Source organism: Mesoplodon bidens (assembly GCF_964165515.1).
Source record: "Mesoplodon bidens genome assembly, chromosome: 11".
Classification (NCBI taxonomy): domain Eukaryota; kingdom Metazoa; phylum Chordata; class Mammalia; order Artiodactyla; family Ziphiidae; genus Mesoplodon; species Mesoplodon bidens.
Window position 1 is genome coordinate 14661192 of NC_138167.1, and position 22693 is coordinate 14683884.

A 22693-nucleotide genomic window follows, 5' to 3' on the forward strand; every position below is an offset into this window, starting at 1 on the left:
AACAGGGAACTTGCTTATTAAAGTTTAAAAAACACTAATGAAAATAAATGTCATCAAACTTGATTGACTTGAAGGAGATTAAAAAGGGGAGAAACCACCATGAATGAGTCCAAAGAGCAAGTTTGTTTAAAATCGTGCACAAGTTTAAAAGTCATGAGAAGAAATGAATTAGTTTTAAAATATACGTATAGCAAGATGAGGATGAAGAATACCTCCCTGGAGCAGTCAAGAAAGCTGCTGTCAAGTGACTCTGGAAGGGGGTAGGGGCATCAGCTTAGTGAGCCAGCCGACCTTAGTGTCCCCTATGACTGCCAGGCAGCGCTGTGATCACCATCATCACAGCCCTTACTATGGGCACCAGCTGTGCTGCAGGGGCTTCTCCTTCACTTACTCTCGTCAGCGTCCCTGTGAGACATGTATTATTATTCCCATTTTAAAGATGAGGACATTTAGGCTCAGAGACATTAAGCAATGTGTTCAGTGCCACAAAAACTAGAAAATAATGTGTTCTCAGGCCAAAATTCATGTCATAAGAATTAAAGAACTTTAAAGATAGGAGGAATATCACCAAGAAGCAAGGGCTTCGAGTTGAAAGGCTGGAATTCCCAGTCAGCTCTGTCTGCCTCAGGAGGCCACCTGAGCTGCTTGGTACCTACGAGGAAAGATTTGTTACGGCCTCAGCAGCACGCACATCTCCAGCCTATTGATGGACTGTTCCTATCAGTCCCTCGGAGAGAAAAAAACAGAGTATCTTAGTGTTTAATATCTACCAACATTATTATTTTTTTAACCTAGGGGATTACTAAGAAAAAGGAAAGAAGACAGTAGTGGCTTTTCACCTTAATTCTGTTTCTGTTCCCTGACTTTCTGTTTTATAAATTTTAGTAGTGGTCTTTTGCCTAGACCTTACCAAGACACAGACTGCTGGAATAATAAAGCCAAACTCTTTTTTTCCTTCTGACAATCCTTTTTAGCAAGTAGTAAATATTTTAAACCAGGAAAAGTGTAGATCTTTAATAAGAATTCAACTTTTCTCCCCCTTTCATTAAACATTCATTGGCAGACTTCTGTGTACCAGCCGCTCTGCTTGGCCTGTTGGATACAGATGTAAGACACAGCTGTGCCCTTGCTGTTGGTTTATAGTCTGGGGTGGGAACTCAGGAAGTACACCAGTCATTATGGTGAAATGGGATAAATACTGTGACAGCGGGCGGGGTGCCCTGAAAGCACGTACCCCAGCCTGGGCAGGAGTGGGGGGACGGCGTCACGGAAGGAAGATGTGATGTTTGAGCTGAATCCTGAAGCACAAGTGATCAGAGTATTTCTCACACTGAGAGGGACGAAGGGCTGGGTTTTAAAGGGGAGATGTTTGTTTTGGATATTTGGGGCGCAGTACTTAGGTTCTGAGGTGTATATTTGGTTTTTTAAAATGTGGGAGTGGAATTTTTTTAAGGATTTTTTTTTTTTTTGGTCCGGAGGTGAATATTTGAGACTCGTTTGAATAGAAGTGACAGAAAAGATAGATTAGTGATAGAATAAGGTAGAAAAAGAGGGGAGGAAACTGGGGAGTGAATGCCTGAGAAAGTCAGAGAGGTTCCCGGAACCTCAGAGTCAGAAGCCAGACCGGTGCTTTGGGAAGAGGTAACGCGGCGTCTGCGGAGGGGGTGCAGCGCCCCTACGTGGAGGCGGACGAGGAAGGCGCCGGCTGTGGTTAGGCCGCCAGTCAGTGTCGTGCAAGCTTAGATTTCAGGTGACGTTTTAGAAATGTGCCTGTTCTTCTCTAAGCCTTTTTTGCACTGGTTCTTGACCTTGGAGAGGGCATCCAGGGGCCTCTTTGAAGCTGTGTACAGACGTCGACGGGTCTCTTTATTTTGTTCCCTGCCCATCGTCCTCTTTCTCCTGACAATCTAACCTGCATTTTCTTTGGGAAATAACTCCCTGCTCACTCTCAGGCCTGGTCTTTCCCTGTATTTGATGCACACCTGACCTTAGGAATGTGCACGTGATGTGACTGGACCAGTGAGACTTGACCCTGGGACTTTGCTGAAGCTCTGGAGGGAAAGAATCTCTTTGGTTGGCTTTGAAGCTGTAGAGGGGTAAGCCTACAGCTGTCCTCATGGGACAGGAGACTCGGGGAGGGAGCGGGCTGAGGGGCTGAGACGGACAGACACACACCCCTTTATCGTGTGAGTTGAGTCTCTGGATCAATTCCTGGACTTTTCAATTTTTTAAGCCAATAAATTTCCCTTCTTTTGTTTAAGTTCTTTTGAATTGGATTTTCTGTCGTTTGAGGCTCAAAGAGTCTCTCATTCCTCTGAAGAATACTATGTACTTAACGTATTTTAAATCCTGCAGATGATTCAGGGGTTTACAGATGAGTAGAGGCCCACTGAACAGAATTAAATGCTTTACTCTGTTCATTTATTATCAGTAAGATTTGCCCCACAAATGTAGATTCAGTACTGTTATCATTAACTAATTTATAATGGTCATTCTTGGGACAGTTTGATCTTTATTACAAACATACGTGTAACATTTTGTTTTTTTATTGTAGATGAGGGGAATGGGACATTTTTATTAATGCCTTTTAGATTAATCGAGGGTTAACCCATTTATCTCCTTCAGCCTCTTTCAGTAAGGATATCCTTTTGGAAATGTTGGGATTCCATTTTATTCGTTACCTGTCTCTATAGGCTTATAAATATTCTTGCCAACCATAAATCTTAGATCTAGGAAGCAAGACCATGAACCATAAAAGCAACATAACTTGCCAAAGGCCTCATAAAATAAAATATGAAGTCGTCCCTGACTCTAGCTAATAAGTTAAGTTGAAGAAAAAGGAAAATGGTTTTGCTAATTTTGTCATTAGGAGTAGGCTTCCAATTCAGTAGAAAATGATGGATATTTAAAAATTTAATTCAATAAAAACTATTTACTAGAAGGCAACATTAAAAATACTAGGGCAGTTGGAAAGTACTTGCTATGATAAAAAGATTTCCAAGGGCATTGTGACATCTGCCCTCTGGGTTGAGTTAGTAAGGCTGGCCACAGAGAGGGTCATTATTTCTTTCTGGGCACTGCACGTGCCATGGATGGAGCTTCTCCCAGGCACACACTGATGCTTGTTTGGCTTACATAGAACAAAAAAGTTGGATTATAATCACCTGTGGAGAGCTGAGAATGTGCCTGAATTCAGTCTACTAAATTTCTTGTTTTCTGTAGAAAGAGACATTTCATAAGAGAATAATACCAACTAATTTCTAGTTAGTAGGTAGAAGAAAAGGAGTAAGAGTAAAAAGGTTAGATTGAAATTGAGTCCCAGACCACATTCCCTATGCTCTGGTCATGTGTTCCTTGATACTGGTCTGATGTTCTCAGCCTCCATACTTTTTTATTTTATTCTCTATCTAAAATACCATTTATGATTTAGTATTAAATTATGTAATTTATGAATTAGCACTAATTAGCATTAGTATATGAAGTCCTGTACTCTAATGCAGCTCACACTCCAAGAAGCTTTTTGAGGCATTATAGTCAGACTTAATTTCTTCCCACTTATGAACAAGCATCCTCCCTTTCTCTGTCCCTCCATTTGTGCAGACTTTATATATATTTTTCCTACTACATGCTTTAGGCATTGTAAGTGCTAGTGGGTCAAAGAAGAACAATGTGCCATTCCTGCCCTCTGGTGGTTGAAAGAAACATTGCAAACAAGTGATTATAAAGATCTGTGTGCTATGACTCTTCATCAGCCTTGGCATCATCCGTTTCTTTCATTCCTGCTGCGTTTATTCATTCACTGATTGGTCAGTCATGTAATGACCATCTTCTGTATGACAGCCTTTATCAGTACTCTAATGGTGCCTTGTCTGGTGTAGCAGCATTCTGGGCTTCAGTAGTAACAGTTTACACATAGTGAGGTCTTTCAAATGGAATGACAAAGGCGTGCTTTCGATGTGTCTAGCTGACTCTCTGCCTCCATATTTGGGTCGCAAAGTGTTTTCCTATCTGCATCTAACATTTCTAGGCCTACTGAGCTTCAGATTGGTTGTACATGTGATGGATGAAAAATAAAGAAGTATTGTACCTTAGTTCTCTCTTGCTGCCTAACAAATTACGTCGGAACTTAGCAGCTTAAAATAGTAAGCATTTAATATCTCAGAGTTTCTGAGAGTCAGGAATTACGGAAGTGACCTAGCTGGGTGGTCTGGCTCCGTCTCTTAGGGGAATGTGGTCAAGATGTTGGTCGGGGCTGTAGTCACCGGAACGCTTGGCTAAGGCTAGGATATGCTTCCAAGTCGATCCTGATCGGTGGGAGGCCACAGCTCTTCAGGTCATGGTGCTTGGCTTCCCCTGGAGTGAGCGATTCAAGAGAGAACGAGAGGGAGGCCTCAGTGTCTTCAATGACCTCGCCTTACAGGTGAGGCAAGAGGACTGTGTAGGGCTTGACTGCCAGGAGGTGAGAGTCACTGGGGGCCACCTTGTCTGCTGGCCACCACGTGTTACAACCCCATGTTTGTGAGCCTCTGTCAGTGAATCTGGGCCCATACGAAGAAGACACTAGTAAATCTTCAAATGGAAGTATTTTAGGGTGAAATAAAGGGTTGAAAAATTAGACCAGCTCGTCTTCACTTTAATTTCATTCTTCATTCCCCTGGGAGAATGCTGATAAGTTCTCAGTGCTCCCAAGCTAATGCTTTTATTTATTTATTTATTTATATTTATTATTATTTTTTTTTTTGCGGTACACGGGCTTCTCACTGTTGTGGCCTCTCCCGTTGAGGAGCACAGGCTCCAGACACGCAGGCTCAGCGGCCATGGCTCATGGGCCCAGCCACTCCATGGCATGTGGGATCTTCCCGGACCGGGGCACGAACCCGTGTCCCCTGCATCGGCAGGCGGACTCTCAACCACTGTGCCACCAGGGAAGCCCCAAGCTAATGCTTTTAAACAGAGCACTTAGAAATGAGTCTCATGAGAACAAATTTTTATGAACGTGAGACAAACATTTTCATTTTTTCAATCTGTGATCTGTTTCTGTTTCCGTGCCACTCAGTGGTGAGAAGTATTTCTGCAGAGAGGATGCTTAGTGATGGCTGCTTGTTTCTCAAAGATTCTTTGTCAAATTGCTTACATATTTTAATTTGAGCAGTGAGCACCGTTTTGGGTCTACAGCCTGTCAGAACGCTGCTAGCCTCAACAAGGTTGTGATGAAAAATGGCAGAAATACAGATGATCCGGTGGTAAGGAAAGTGTGGCCACCTCATGCATATGCAGGTTTAAGCATTGCTAGGTTACTAAGCACGGATGTGAGTAGAGCTGAGAGTAAAGTGTCTAGAACAGAATCTTACTTTAGGATTAAGAACATCGGGTCTTTGAAGTAAAATTAGAAAGGAAAATTAAAGTTCCCACTCCTCTCTGCTACCTTCCCGCCAAGTAATTTTCCTCCCCGTTTTCCATCGCATCTTAATACTTGTTTTCATAAGTAAAATCTGTTTTCAGGTTGGTCTGTTCATTTTGAAAGTACAGCAGTGCTACTTTCAGCATTGTAAATGGATGGGAAAGGAAAATATGGGAGGATATAAACAATTTAAAATATTAGAATTCTATTGATCTGGTTTTCATGTCATGAGTTCAATACCATTATAGAAACAAATCATATTAGAAATGATATTTCTAGCTATGCAATTTTATTGATGCTTCTGGTAATAACCAACCTAGAATACACGTTTCCATGGAATAACTATAATAGCCTATAATGTTTGTTTATCTTTAAGGTCTTATTTTGCAGATATGACTCATGAAATTAATATATGAATAAGTTTGTGATCCCAAATGGCAAAAGGATAGATGATAATATATTATACGTTGAGATTATTTCCTTTAAAACTTATTTCATTGACCACATTGTATCACATTGATTGATTTGTATATATTGAAGAATTCTTGCATCCCTGGGATAAACCCCACTTGATCATAGTGTATGATCCTTTTAATGTGCTGTTGGATTCTGTTTGCTAGTATTTTGTTGAGGATTTTTACATCTATGTTCATCAGTGATATTTACCTGTAGTTTTTTTTTTTCTGTGACATCTTTGTCTGGTTTTGGTATCAGGGTGATGGTGGCCTCCTAGAATGAGTTCGGGAGTATTCCTCCCTCTGCTATATTTTGGAACAGTTTGAGAAGGATGGGTGTTAGCTTTTCTCTAACTGTTGGATAGAATTCACCTGTGAAGCCATCTGGTCCTGGGCTTTAGTTTGTTGGAAGATTTTTAATCACAGTTTCAATTTCAGTGCTTGCGATTGGTCTGTTTATATTTTCTGTTTCTTCCTGGTTCAGTCTTGGAAGGTTGTACTTTTCTAAGAAGTTGTCCATTTCTTCCAGGTTGTCCACTTTATTGGCATACAGTTGCTTGTAGTAGTCTCTCAAGATCCTTTGTATTTCTGCAGTGTCAGTTGTTACTTCAGACAAAGCACTGATCCTCTGTGCGGGAATCTCTCCGCTTTGCCCTCCACACCCCTGTGGCTGCGCTCTCCTCCGTGGCTCTGAAGCTTCCCCCCTCTGCCACCCGCAGCCTCCACCCGCGAAGGGGCTTCCTAGTGTGTGGAAACCTTTCCTCCTTCACGGCTCCCTCCCACTGGTGCAGGTCCCGTCCCTATCCTTTTGTCTCTGTTTATTCTTTTTTCTTTTGCCCTACCCAGGTACGTGGGGAGTTTCTTGCCTTTTGGGGGGTCTGAGGTCTTCTGTCAGCGTTCAGTAGGTGTTCTGTAGGAGTTGTTCCACGTGTAGATGAATTTCTGGTGTATTTGTGGGGAGGAAGGTGATCTCTACGTCTCACTCCTCCGCCGTCTTGAAGGTCTCCTCAGTCTTACTCTTTTTTTTTTTTTTTTTTTTTTTGCGGTACGCGGGCCTCTCACTGCCGTGGCCTCTCCCGTTGCGGAGCACAGGCTCCGGACGCGCAGGCTCAGCGGCCATGGCTCACGGGCCCAGCCGCTCCTCAGCATGTGGGATCTTCCCAGACCGGGGCATGAACCCGCGTCCTCCGCATCGGCAGGCGGACTCCCAACCACTGCACCACCAGGGAAGCCCACAGTCTTACTCTTAGTATCATTTTTTCCAGAGCTTTTCTGAAGCTTCATTGTGCCTTTTTCATAGAAAGAAAATCATCAGTTCACAATACAACCATCATCACCTTGAGCTGTTTTTGTTCATCCTGTCTCATTTTGGAGTAATCTTGAAATCTTCCCTCCTATTAGACAGTTTTAAGAAATTTTTGGCTCTAGTATTTATATTTTCAGTGGTAGAAATACTGCCTTAATGCTAGGAAAACTTCCTCATGGATAATAATGCCTTCCTCTTGAAGCATTACAAATTAGTAAGTGAATTATCCGTTGAGTGGATAAATTTATTTTTTATTTACCAAAATAAATGCTCTTTGATCAGCTTAATGCAAAGCCTGTACCAGGCACTACAGAAGAGAGAACTGGAAGATACTTCTGCATGGAAGATACGTCCTCTGTCTGCAGCCCTTGTCATAAAAGCAGAGAGCTTTTAGCTACTGCATATTAGTAATAACAATGGGAACGTTTACCGGGTGGAAAATATAATTGTTGCTGGGACATTACAGAGTTAAAAATCAACTTAGAAGCCCAGCATATCTGATTATTTCTAGCATGTTGGGAAAGTGAAGGTGATTCATTTGGTCAGAAGTCCCAGTGATCTCAGGGTCACTTCAGGTTCCCTATGTGATCTTCCTCTTCTTGCTTGCCTTACCCTTTCGAGACAGCCACTGAGTGTGTTTCAAAAGGGATGTCCCCAAGGAAAAGGGACTTCCCTATTCCCACCCCCCAAGATGGACAGAACTGAAGTTAGGAAAAAGCCGATTTCCACGTGGATTTTAAAATATCAATGTGAATACAAAATGAGCAGTGAAGCCCAGGTTTTTAACAGACAGTCAGAAGAGAAGTCAGAAAAGGAGAGCAAGTTGGTGAGAGCTGGGAGAGTATGGTGACTCATTAGTTTTCTAGGATGTTAATGTATTTGGCATTTTGTGTCACTGGTGTTAAACTTTTTTGACCATTATCTGCAACAAGAAATACATATTATTACATGACCCAGTGTTCACATACAAATACATTTCTTTAGATAAAACTGAAGTGAAAAATTATTTTCCCCTTACTACCTGTACCTTCTCTTCTGTGTCATTATTTTAAAGTGCTGGCAGAAAGCATCCCATTAATTGCATTTCATTATCCTCTAACGGGCCAGACCAGGGGTAAAAAATACTGCCTTGGGAAACAGTGAGATTCACATGGGCAAGAACAGAAGTGAAGTAAGGATTGCTTTTTGGATGTAACTGTTACTGTGGGTTATCTGCCAGTTTGTAGAAATCCAACTACTTTGATCATCTGACACACAGCTTTCCACCCAGCAAGTGTCAAGTTACTGTTGAAGAAACAAAGCACAGCAGTCATTACTACTGTACAGCCAAATCAGTTGTTGCTGATATCAGTCTCGTCCCCTAAACTCATCCTATTGCAAGACAGGAGATGCTTGTTTATCAACTGCAGCTGCCACTGACCAAAACAGCTTTACAGAATAAGCTAAACTGTAACTTAATCAGATGAGGAGGATCCCCTGTGACTTCACATCACTCCAGAACTTTGTACTATAACCATTTCTTGTCATCCACAGTTCCTGCAGGGCAGGAATTCTGGAGCTGCTTGGTAGGGCAGTTCTGGCTCAGGGTGTCTTATGAGGTTTTAGTTTGATGTTGGCTGGGGCTTGGAAGCTGGGGATGGAGGGTCACATGGCTAGCAAGTTGGGACTGGCCAGTTGGTTTCTCTCCACATGGACCTCTCCACCGGGTTACGTGCCTCTCGTGACATGGCAGCTGGCTTTGTCCAGAGCAAGCCATCCTAAAGACCAAGACGGAAACCCAAGGAGGTGCGATACATAGGTGTGTGTACCAGGAGGTGAGGATCCTTGGCTATCTTAGAGGCTGGCTACCATTCCTTAAAAGAATATCTTTATTAATCATTGCCTTGATTTTGTGTGTGTGTGTGTGTGTGTGTGTGGTACGCGGGCCTCTCACTGTTGTGGCCTCTTCCGCTGCGGAGCACAGGCTCCGGACGTGCAGGCTCAGCGGCCATGGCTCATGGGCCCAGCCGCTCCGCGGCATGTGGGATCTTCCCAGACCGGGACATGAACCTGTGTCCCCTGCATCGGCAGTCGGACTCTCAACCACTGTGCCACCAGGGAAGCCCTGCCTTGATTTTTTAATGAAGGGAAAAGGAAACATGTAAATGCCTGTTTTATTTTTTAATTTTGTAAGCCATTTCATTTGCAGAGAAGTGCTGACATTTCTACTTTTCATGGGAAATTTGGAGAGAATCCAAAGGTATAAAAATGATAAATTTTAGAAAATGGGATTCATGAGGAAATACTGAGTCATTAAGCAAGTTATATTTAAAGTGCAGAATTATGAAAAATTAGTTAAATATTGGGAAGAATCTAAATGGAATTAATAAGGATAGAAAATAATTTAGTAAAATTAGTAATGCTAATCATTAAATAAGTAAAATGACCCATCAACTGATTGGTCAGAGACATGTGTCACTAAATTTTTACAGAGTAGATAGAAGACTGTCATACACATTTCACTTAATTGCTGCTCTAGATTAGGAGTTGGCAACAGTGGCCTGTGCACCAAAGCCAGCCTGCTGCCTTTTTTTGTAAATAAAGTTTTATTGGAATGCAGCCGCATCCATTTGTTTACATGTTGTCTATGACTGCTTTCTCACTACAACAGCAGAGGTGATCATTGTGACCAAGACTGTTTGGTCCACAAAGCCTAAAATATTTGCTTTCCTTTGCAGAATAAGTTTGTCGACCACTGCTCGAGATTTAGATTTTAGACTTTTAAATACAAGGTTAGGTTTTGTAGTGTTGATGAGATGCATAAATCCAAGGACTGTAGCATGTAAGTGGACTTGTAAACACAAAAGAAGGTGCAGTGTCAAGTGTTTTTAATTTTTTTTAGAAGAAAAGTCTTAATAATTAGAAAGGGAGTAGAATATAGTGAGATTCACAAGAATAATGCTTCATTAGGGAAGACTTTGTTTATTAGGATAATTCATGAGCTTCACATGGGGCTCGTGGGGGAACACATGAGGCCAACATCTGAAAAACAAATGTAAACATTATGTTGACTGAATTAGGTTATTGTGAAAAAGCAATTTAAAATTTTTAATCAGTTTCTTACTCTGAATTGGAAGTGAGGAGTGTTATTATTTACTTGGTAATCTATCCTGGTTTATGATTTCCTTTTTTTTTTTTTAAACATGAAAATATAGTCTTAAGAACATGCCCCTGAGTAATACCCGTTTTCTACCCATCTACTGTGGGATGACTTGAAGAGATACAGGTACTTATCAGTCTTATAATATGCTGCAGACAAACCGAAGAATGAAATTTCTAGGTAAGAAGCGCAAAGTTTAGGGCTCAGGGTCAGACGAGTGAGGACAAGATACTAGGTACTTATGTGCAAGGGTTGCAATATATATTTCTGATAGTACCAGCAGCATATATTCTCCAGCTGGATTGGTTTTATGGTCATTATTAAACACTACTTTTCTAAACTAGTGAAAAGAATTTATACCAAATATAATATACTTTAAGATTATGGTATAAAGAAGAAAAGATTTAGAGGTGAAGTTATTAGTATTCCCTGAAATTAACAGCTACCACTTATTGGGTACTTAAACTGGGCCAGGCATTGTGTCAGGTACATTTCAAAAATTAGCTCCTTTAATGCTCACAGTAACTCCATAGGGTAAGAAATGACGTTATCTTCAGTCAGCACATGAGTAACCTGAAGCTCAGAGAGTTTAAGTTGCCCACATTTAGTAGCAGGACTAGGGCTTGAATGTGGGGGCATCTCGCTCGGGTCTCTCCACACCACGCTGCTCGCCTGGGCACCTGTCACCTTGCTTCTGGCTCCTGTTGGTTTCCTCTCTGTTTTCCCTTCTTCCCATCTCTTTTTCCCTTTTCTCATTTCCTTTTTTCCCTTTTTATCAGTTAATTGCATAACTGATAAATGCTGTGGAAAACAATTTATAAAGCCCAAAAGGGTACAAAGTATCAATAAAACATGAAGGTCACTTCACCCATGCTGCCAGCAGTCACCGTTCTCTCACCTGCTTCTAGGATGATGTACATGCACCAGAGACACCTGCCAGGATGGGACACACAGTTCTGCCCTGTTCTTTTGGACAGGTGCACGACCTGTTCCGTAGTACAGATACTTTCATTTATGCAGCCATTCCTGTTGAGTGTCCTTTGGACTCTTGGCATCTTGTTTTCCCTCTTTGTTGCTGTTTATGTAACTTTGCCTAATGAGCATCTGGTGTTTGCCTTACCTACACTAATTGAGACGACTGAAGTGTATCTGTGAGTCTAGGTGATCTTTGAAAAGCCATAGTTACGTTCTTCTGCGACCTTAAATGGTATTTTATTGAGTCTAATTTCTTGAATAGGATTTTGTTTCTGTGTCATGAATTCTTGTAACCCTTTCTTAAACTCCTTGAGAAGTGTCCTTCTTTGCTCATTTGTCAACAGATTACGTTTTGTGTGTCAATTCTGATTTAAAATTTTTTAGGGATCTGCTATTTCAAGCAGATGTTTTAAATTACCACAGAAAAGTGATTTTTAGAGTTGATTTGTCATAGGTCATTAAGCTGTAAAATCATATATATTGTTAAATCTATGTAGTGAAAAAATTTGAGCCACAAACTGTCAGGAAGTAATTTTTCCAAAAGAACATTAAGATAACCTAATTTCTGGTGTCATTTTAGTAATTTATTTAAATGAAGATCACAATTTACCATCATTGTTGATATATCGGTTAATTATACTTTTTATACAGCAGTTTTGCTTATTTTGGAAGGCCTTTTTTATTTTTTTATTTTTTTTTAGAAAATCAACTTTTCTAAAATGCAATAGGACTTTGTGTGCAGAGTGGCTATTTGTATATAGCAGACACTGGTACATATTTATAAATGATAGAAGGGGTGGATGGATAGATGGATAGGAGGGAGGAAGGGGAAAAATAAAACGAAAATTAAAAACTTATCATGTCTGTCTAGCAAGAGTGTCTTACAAAGCAAGAAGGAAACCTACCCTGTCTGCCTCTTGTTTTAGGTACATATAAATAGAAGAGAGACACGAGGTGGCAGAGGAGAGAAAACATGAACTCTTTCTAACCCCTGCCCTCAATTTTGTAGCACTGAGACTGTGGGCAACCTCTGTCTGTTTCACCTTTTTCCTCATATAGGATGTGGATAGTAAATCTATCTGACAGTATTTTTTTTTTTAACATCTTTATTGGAGTATAATTGCTTTACAATGGTGTGTTAGTTTCTGCTTTATAACAAAGTGAATCAGCTATACATATACATATATCCCCATATCTCCTCCCTCTTGCGTCTCCCTCCCACCCTCCCTATCCCACCCCTCTAGGTGGTCACAAAGCACCGAGCTGCTCTCCCTGTGCTATGCGGCTGCTTCCCACTAGCTAGCTATTTTACGTTTGGTAGTGTAAATATGTCATTGCCACTCTCTCACGTCGTCCCAGCTTACCCATCCCCCTCCCCATGTCCTCAAGTCCATTCTCCACGTCTGTGTCTTTATTCCTGTCCTGCCCCTAGGTTCTTCAGAACCGTTTTTTTTGGATTCCATATATATGTGTTAGCATACAGTATTTGTTTTTCTCTTTCTGACTTACTTCACTCTGTATGACAGACTCTAGGTCCATCCACCTCACTACGAATAACTCAATCGTTTCTTTTTATGGCTGAGTAATATTCCATTGTATATATGTGCCACATCTTCTTTATCCATTCATCCGATGATGGACACTTAGGTTGCTTCCACGTCCTGGCTATTGTAAATAGTGCTACAGTAAACATTGTGGTACATGTATCTTTTTGAATTATGGTTTTCTCAGGGTATATGCCCAGTAGTGGGATTGCTGGGTCATATGGTAGTTATCTGACAGTATTCTTGTGCAAATGAAAGATCGGTCATATATCCACAATACCTGCAATGATTCTCAGCAGGTTGATACCATATTGCTGTTGAAGCTGCTTCTCTGGCTTATGAGTTTTTAGCTCTTTTTCTCTGTTTTCTTTCTTTTTTTTTTATAGTACAGAATAAAATGACCTTTATTATGTTCAATTTTTAAGACTAAATGTGAATGATATAGTGAACAAAGATATCTAAATGTAAATGCATTTTAAAGGATTTACCACATGTACTTCAAACTTAAAGGAATAATAAGGTTCATGATGTACAATTGATCCTTGAACAACACAGGTTTAAACTGCATGGGTCCACTTATACATGGATTTTTTTCAGTAAATATACACTATAGTACTACACGATCAGCAGTTGGTTGAATCCATAGATGCAGAACTGCAGATACGGAGGGCCGACTGTAAAGTTATATGCAGATTTTTGACTGTGTAGAGGGTGGGTGCCTCTACCACCTTCTGTGGTCAAGGGTCAACTGTAGTTATTTGATAGGGAGTTAGATGGGCTATGGAAAGAACACATAGATAAATTATTCACACTAACTGCTGGATTGGAAATTTGGTTCCATGGATTTTGTTGTGGCATGCTTTTTTTTTTATACATCAGGTTCTTATTAGTCATCCATTTTATACACATCAGTGTATACATGTCAATCCCAATCTCCCAATTCATCCCACCACCACCCCCTACCCCCGGCTGCTTTCCCCCCTTGGTGTCCATACGTTTGCTCTCTACATCTGTGTCTCAGTTTCTGCCCTGCAAACCGGTTCATCTGTACTGTTTTCTTTTTGTGTGTGTGTGTGTGTGTGAGAAATAGAGTAGTGATTTTTGAGTGGTTTGTAAATAATAGAGTGAGAAAATAAGCAAAATGGGCTTTTTGGATTCCAGAAATCATTGATGATGTTGACATCATTAAAAGTTTTAAATCCTTATTTGATGGCTGTGGCAGATTGTTAAGTCCTGAGAACCTGTCTTCTTATTACATTTAGAAGTGAATATACCGCCTGCCAGCTGGACCTCCTTCCCTGCCCTTCCATAGCGATGGCTTTCTTCTCTCCTGGCTCCACACTGCACTTCCAGCATTCAGAACCTCTTTGTTCTGGTCTTACTCGTACTCTTGGCAGCGTTCAGCATAGCTGGTCCTTGACACCGTTTCCCCCTTGGCTTCCATGACATCATGTACTTTTGGGTTTCATGCTGCTTTTCTGGGCACTCCTTGCTGGCTCTTCTTCTGCTCCAGCCACATTGGTTTCCCTGCCATTCTTCAGATATGCCAGTGATACTTTAGATCTTACTTACTCCTACCTCAGGGCCTTAGCACTGCCCGTTCCCTCAGCCTGGCCCTTCGTGCACATCTCATCTTTTGAATGAGCTCACCCAGACCCCCATTTAGCTCCACCACCCTAGCCACACCCTTGATTCCTCTATTTTTTCATTTTTTCATAGCACTTACCCACCCTGTCATACAACACAGTTTACTTATTTGTTATGTTGTATTTGTCTTCTCTGAGAGAGTGTAAACTCCATGAAGGCAAGGGTCTGACTTTTTCACCCATACTCCAAGCACCTGTAATAGGCGTTGTGGATTGACGAAGGCACAGCATCTGTCCTGTGTTCCCTTTTCCGTCACCTCATTCACTTCCAAGGCGCTTTGCACACCATTTGCCAGTCACCCATAAACCCACATCTCCAGCCAGACCTTGTCCCCCTTCCCCACCTACTGACCTCACCACATAGTGTTTCATGGACATAATCAGAAGAACAATAAAATCTTTGCACCGTCCTTAATTTCTCTCTTTCCTTCACTCACCCACCTACCCGCAACCTCCAATCAGCAGGCTCTGTTGACACTTCCTCTCCCAAAAGCATCCCAGATCTGCCCACTTCTCTCTTTCTCTCTCTGCCTTACCTCACAGCTGTGCCACCATCACTTCTCACCCAGACAATTCCAGTGGCCTCTCAACTGTTTTCGCTTCTCTTCTTGACCCTTTACAATCCATTCTCCATGCTGTAGCCAAAGGCCTCTTTTCAAAATGTACAGATGTACAAATCGCATCACATCACACACAGCCTTTGAGCGGCTTTCCATAGCATTTAGAATAAAATCCAGAGCTCCTTCTCTGGCTCATAAATCCAACACCAGTGGACCTGCGACCTCTCACACCTCATCTCTCAGCTCTTCCTCTCGCCCACCACACTCTGGTCCCTGGGCCTTCTTTCTTCTCTTTAGATACGGCGTCCTTGGAGCCTTTACACTGTCCACTCTGTCTGGGTTTCTTTTCCGCCTTCTCTGCCGTTGTTCAAGCCAGTGCTTAAGTGTTACCTCCTCAGGACTTTTCTTGGTCATCCAGCCTTCAGTCAGTCACTTATCTTAGCCTAACCCTCTCCCACTGTCTTGTAGTCGGCCCTCCATACCCACAGCTCTGCATCCTCGGATTCAACCAACCACAGATCAAAGATACTTAGAAAAACATTCCAGAAAGTTCCAAAACACAACACTGGAATTTGTCTCGCACCAGCAACTATTTATGTAGCATTTACATTCTGTTAAGTATTATAACTAATCTAGAGATGATTTAAAGTATACGGTCTAGGTTATATGCAAATACTGCACCATTTTATATAAGGTGCTTGAGCCTCTGCAGATTTTGGTGTCCTTGGGGGGATCCTGGAACCAATCCCCTGTGGATCCTGAGGGAATATGGTACATTCTTTGTTTATCGAGTTTCTTCCCCAAGGGAAAGTAAGCTCCGTGAGAGCACAGACCTGTTTGCTGCTCTGTCCCTAGTATGTAGAACCATGTCTGGCACAGAGTTGATGCTCAATCACTATTTGTGAGTGTAATGAATATAGACAATAATATTGCACTATAATGATGTAATGTGATAAATATTGCTTCCATGGCAATCATAGTACAATATATAAATGTATCAAAGTAACATGTACACCTTAAATTTACAAAATGTTACATGTCAAATTTATCAAATAAAACATTTAAGTAAAAATAAATATTTGTGGGGACTTCCCTGGCAGTCCAGAGGGTAAGACTCTGTGTTTCCACTGTAGGGGGTGCGGGTTCGATCCCTGGTTGGGGAACTAAAATCCCATATGCAGCGTGGCCAATAAGTAAATAAATAAATATTTGTAGAATGAATGAATGAACAAAGGGAACAAATTGCTTTTTTTAGGTTATAAATTTCTGTGATACTTATGATAATATTTTAACCAATTGACTAAGAATCCTTAGAATGGAAAGAAATGGACTATTCTGGTTTTGGGGAAGAGACACTAAGAAATACGTTCTGTCTCTCAGTAGAAAGCAGAAAATGGTTCTGCCCCACCCTCATTTTTTCTTTTCACTTACACAATACAATATCTTTAAAAATATTTTTCTCTTATGTCTTTATTTAGAAGCAAAATTTTGCATTCGCTTTTGTTTTTCTCGTAAAGCACGAGAGACTTTCTTATAGTCTTAAGCATTGTCTATAACAAGAGACAGCTTGAATTCCCAAATAATGTATAATTACTTCTATTCATTATCTTGTCACATGCTAAGTAGATGCTAAGGGTTTGTCACTGCAATAAAAGTCATTGGGATATTTAAGTTTACTTTATGAAAATATGTTTTAAAATTTACAATTCTCCTTTTGTCAGACAGTAACAAATTATCGTGCAGAAGGTATTCCTTTACCAAAGACTTTTGCAAATATATGCCCTGGATTTTGCAGAGACTCTTCCTGTTATTTATTTATTTATTTATTTATATTGTACATTGCCTGGGCTCACTTTATTGCTATATATTTGAAAAAAAATCCCAGTTGTATTAGTTATTAAGATTGCAATATTTTAAAAAGTCACAGGGCTTCTACTTTTTTTCTCGTTGATACGCTCTGAAGATCTTTGAATTGGAAAGCAGTAAAATATGAATAGGACTCTTTTACCAACAAGATGTATAGCGTCAGTACTAATGACTGATTGTTACTGTGTTGTACTGAGGAATGTCATCCGTTTGTCCCAAAGAAGGAAGTGGTGACAGTGGTGGCTGTGGCTGCTTCTAACTTGTGGCTTATTTCTCCTCTTCAAGAGCCTGTTGCTTGGGGCTGGGGGTGGAAGTGGAGATTGACTGCAAACGGGGCCTAAGGGAACTTCTAGAGGTGATGGAAATGTTCTTGAAGTGGATGCGGTAATGGTTGCACGACCTATAAATTTACTAAAAGTCACTGAATCGTGCACTTACCAGGTATGAGTTTCATGAATGTAAGTTTAACTTCAATAAAACTAAATAGAAACCGGTTTAGTCCTCCTTGCCTCATGTTCATTACTTCTCCCTTAACTATCAGTTCTTCTCTTCACAGTTACTCTCATCTCTTACCCCGCCTCTTTTCCACATTGTCTCTGCTATTGAAAATCTTTTTTTTTTTTTTTTTGATAATTCTTCCTCCTTCATAAGCTTACTGCCCTTTAGATCTCATTCAGACCATGGGTTTTGGGGTCCAAAATTTTGGATCCAAATTCCTGTACTGATTATCAGTGACACTGGGTAAGCCTCTTGAGCCTCAGTCTCCAGATCTGTAAAATAGGTAGAATAATAATCAGATCTATTGCATAGGGATGTTGCTAATATTAAATGAACCCATATGTTTTTAACATTCTGTAAGTGTTATTTATTGCTTTTTTTTTTTTTAAGCATCCTAACAGTTGAGTTAGTATAGCAAGTTCCTGGTGAACACACCAACTAGGGAATCATAGCATAGCTGTACCATTTGCCAGCTGTGTGAACTTGGGAAAGACAGTTAAAAAGCTCTTTGCCTTCATCTTCTCACCTCTATTTGAGATTTTAAATAAAGTTATCACGTAACGTTGTTGCAGGGGCAAATGATGCAACCCTTGTAAAGTTAGTAGCACAGTGTCTGACAAAAAGTAAGCCCTCAGTAAATATACTTGTTATTAAGTCTCTTGAGGACTCAGTCCCACCTGAGCCTTTCCTAAGCTGATTTTCAACCCCACAATGCCATTAAAACAGTGTTCCTGGGGTCTGTAGTGGTGAACCCCAGATGTATATTTCCTTCAGCCAATAGTAGATATCACCAGGGAGCTGTCAGGATGCTAAACTCCACCTGTTTCAAACTGAGCTAACTCTCCTTCCTGTCCTCTCTCCTTTTGCTGAGCTCACTCTCCCTGAGATGCAACCCTTCCACCCGTCTTTTGCATCTGTCTTCTCTGGCTTAATTAGTCGCCTCACTGCACCCACTTGCCCCAACCAGAATCCTTGTAGTTGTACTCTAGTTTTCCATCTGTTTGACCCCTCCATCCAGTCCAGCACCATATCCTATTGATTCTGTCCTTAAAATCTCTCAAATTTATTATTTCCTCTCCAGTCTTCCTCTTACTGTACTACTTTTGACTCTCCCTCTAATTCTCATATCAACGATCAGTCCCCAGCCATTAATCTCCCTTCCCTCATCCATTTTCTGCGGACAAGTTGCCATCAGCAATATATTTAAAAACATAAATAGGACCATGTCAGTGCACTATTTAAAATTATTTCGTGGGAATTCCCTGGCAATCCAGTGGTTAGGACTCTGCACTTTCAGTGCCGAGGGCCCAGGTTCAATCCCTGGTTGGGGAACTAAGGTCCTGGAAGCTGCAAGGCGCAGCCAAAAAAAATTGTGTCTCTGAAGAGCTAGCAGTGATAAATGTGTTCATTCATGTGTTTAGTGCATTCTAGGATTACTTATAAAGTCTTTCATAAACTGTCCATGTGCCTTGCTGGCCTCTTTCTGCTTTGCTGCCCCCATGCCATACACACGCTTCCCGCCTTTCCCCACCCATACGCATCTGCCCTGGCTTTCTGCCTTGCCCGTGTTGGTCCTTTGTTTGCTCTGAAAGGTCCTCTGAGGTATCCGTCTGCCTTTTTGTACCAGAACATCTTCATTCTTCCTGCCAGTCCTGCTCAAATTTAACTGATCTGTAAATCATGCAAAATTATTGTGTCTTTAACATCCTCCCTTCCCTGTCTCTATCATTGTCTTTCAATTATTATTATTATTATTATTTTTTTGCGGTACGTGGGCCTCTCACTGTTGTGGCCTCTCCCGTTGCGGAGCACAGGCTCCAGACGTGCAGGCTCAGCGGCCATGGCTCATGGGCCCAGCTGCTCCGTGGCATGTGGGAGCTTCCCAGACCGGGGCACGAACCCGTGTCCCCTGCATCGGCAGGCGGACTCTCAACCACTGCACCACCAGGGAAGCCCTCAATTATTTATGTGTCCACCTTGCTCTGTAAACTCATGGGTACCTCAAACAGCGGCTCTTAACCAGAGGAACCTCAAAATCACGTAGGGAGCTTCTTCATAATGTGTGGCCCCCACAACGAGTGGGCAGACTGAAAGATTTCTGGACCCTGAACGCGTGTGCTGGAGTGTGTTTTTGCTACCCAAATGATTCTGCTGTGACCCTCTGGTAAAAAACAAAACAACAAATTGCAGTATAAGGCTCGTATGTTCATTTCCATTCTCCCTCCTCCCCTCCGCTTCCTGTGGTGAGGAATGAATGCCAGGTATGTTTATTACACAGATCCATCCAGCCTCGCGTGTGTACATGCAGTGAAATGCACTAGAACTGTGTACAGGTCTTCAGAGGTTGCTCACTCTTCATAGACATAGGTTATATCTTCTGTTGAATTTTTACAGATTCATCCATTCTTATCAGGGTAGCACTTGGGAAACTTTTTATCAGGTTTTGTAGGTAGAGAAAGCGTAAGCAAGTAAATTAAAGAATGAGTGACGAGAGAGAAAGATTTAAAAGAAGAGAAAAAAAACAGGCCCTCTAGGTAAAATCAAAGGATACATGTAATTGCAAGATGACCTCAAATTTGAATCAGAATGCTGAGGTCAGATTTTTAGGAGAGAGGAAATTCAGTGTGAAGAGCTATTAAGTGATACGGAAGAATTCAAAAAAGTGCTTTGGACAAGGGATTCATTATGCCATGTGCTGGAATAAATAAATGCCTCTTTCCCCTGTTTTTGTATCTGCCTGTCTTTCCACAGTTGACTCTTCCATTCTGCTTTCTAGCACATGACCCGAACTCTCCCATTATTCAGGGTATAAAATGCTTCTTCCCGTCTGCTTCCAAGTACCGTCCCAGAATAATTAGCTTCTTTGTCCTCTTTTCCCTCGTCCCAGTGTTGACACTTTCTGGTCCCCATACCAGTTCCCGGGTCCTCTGCTGTCCTCCCTCCCAGTCCCTGACCTGGCCGTTTCCTCTTCCTTCCCTCTCCTTTCTGGGCCAGATCCTCACTCTTCATCTAGGCATTTCAAAAAGTTCACCCCCTCGCAAAACCTTTTCTAAATTCCCCTCATAGCATGCTTTCTGTCTCCCCTCCAAACTCTCCAGAGCACGGAAGAACCTCTCTTCTGCCGTGGTGATATTACCTTAGTTATTTGTCCACTTGCCTCATCGTCTGTAAGCTCTGCTGGAGACAGGTAGTCCTTCTCGTTTTTTACTTCCACTCCACCCGCATTGCCTTGCACCATGTGTCATATATAGATTTTTTTGTTTGTTTGCTAGTTTTCAGTGAAGCACTTTTCCTTTCTCATTCAGGAATCATAGAGCTTTCCTTGAGTACTTGAGGTAACTTACTCTTTCTACAGAATCCTCACCCTGACATGTACAGTACACAAAACTTACTAGACTTAGCAGTACACGAAACATATGCATATTGACAGTTTTTGATAATTTGCTTTTATTCTGTGTTCCTTCACTTCCTGTGCTTTTTCGTTAAAGGTAGAATGTTTATGTAGCACGCAGCACCCGTAGACCTTGTAGTTGCACTTACGAATTCTTCTTTGGTAGTACGAGTTGCTTTGGTAGAATGCTAAAGAAACTAGTGTGTTGGTACGTTTCCTTGAACTTAACACTTTTATTTTCTAGAAGGGTATTGGAATTAGATGTGGTTCCATAAATGGTTCTCTGTGTTTGTTTGTTTTAAAGCTTTAACATTTTATTTTTTACAACCTCTCTGAACCTTTAAGGGTCTTGCCCCACCATTTATGAGGGACCTTATCCCGGCTGCTACCATGGAGTTTGTCCATTTCCTATGCCTTCTTACTTTCCCAGGCCTTCCATGTTAATTTGGGGGTGGGGGGAGGAAGGAGAGAGTTCACAAAATGAGACATTTGTAGCAGGGCGGGGTGTACGTAGTTTACAATAGGGAAGTGGTAGAAATAACCAAGAAGGGTTGTGAAGAAAGGAGAATCATAAATTAGCACATGGGCCCATTTAAAGGGCAGCCCCACTCTGTCAGTGGTTTGCTGTCCCAGGCTGGGTGTGTGTTGAGTGCATGGACACTTCCTATTTTTGCTTGTCTGCCCAAGGTGAAAATGGGAAGTGGACATTTGAGAATTGTCTGGTTGGTTTGGTGGGGCTGGCTGTATCTGCTGTGCTAGGTTTCTGTTTCTGGAAGACTGAACTGGTCATAGTGAGCAGAGGATAAGCTTCTTGACCATATTTCCATCATATAAAACTGTATGGTCTTTGCAGCAAGTTACTCAACACACCAGGCAAATTAGTTATTTGGTGACAGAAACATGCATACACAAACTATTTGGTTGATTTGTGTGTGTGTGGCATTTTGGTAAAAATTGTTCTTGAAAATGCAAACAAAAAAAAATTAAGTCCTATTTAAAGCTTTATCAACATTTGGGTGAGGTCTGTTTTATATAAGCATGTAATCTGTTATATAATGTATAATCTATAGGTGAGAAAGATCCTATTTGCTATAGTTTGAAGAGAGCAGACATTTTTAATAAACACACTGAACATTCTAGTTTACTGGTATTTACTAATATTTCCAAAGGAGAAATTAAAATACTACTAGATAGTCTGTAGATGGTTTTATTTAGTGAGTAGGCAAGAGGACAGAAGAAGAGGTTAAAAAGTGAAATATGAAAGGCTTATAGTTTGCTTAATGTATCAGTGGTCAGATTTATTTTTGAGGATCACATCCTGGATATCTTGAAATTTCCAGTTCATTCTATTCTAGCATTTTGGATGCTTATGTGGACATAGTTAATGAAATATAGTTAATGAAACCTAAGGACTTGTTTGAATACGGTATAGAAATAATCATTTCCAGTCACATCACGTTAAATGAACCACAAAAATCATGAAATTAAAAACAAATCAGTTATCATTGGGTGGTTCCGTTTAGTTTATTGCAGTAAATGATCTTCGACTGAATTTGCAGCTCTCGGAGTTTGGAAGTAGGCCATCACATGCCGACATGAAATACCAAGTCATTTAAATTAGATACCGAGCATGCTCATATGAAGTACTTATTCTTGGAGGCTGCAGTGTGGTTCAGTTTTCTTCTAGTGGAAATAGCAGAAAAGAGATCACGGTGTGCCCTTTTGTCATCATTCTGTCAGGGAGCATGTAATTTGTCTTTGGAAGCCAGAGGCTTGAAACAAAGAGAAGAATGCAGCTTTTAGCCAAAGGCTATTTGGTGAGTTAATTAGCTGTTTTATTCTATTCTGTAATTCCTAGCAAGGCTCTGTCTTTACTTATATCTGCTGCTTGTTTTGTACTAAGCTGAAGCTT

The 22693-nt window shown here is 41.1% G+C and overlaps 1 protein-coding gene across 7 annotated transcripts in view; it reads left to right on the forward strand.

The window, feature by feature from the left end:
* Window positions 1-22693, forward strand: part of PLEKHA5 (pleckstrin homology domain containing A5) — a 238676-nt gene that overhangs the window by 72096 nt on the left and 143887 nt on the right. The gene's annotated exons all lie outside the window — the stretch shown is intronic.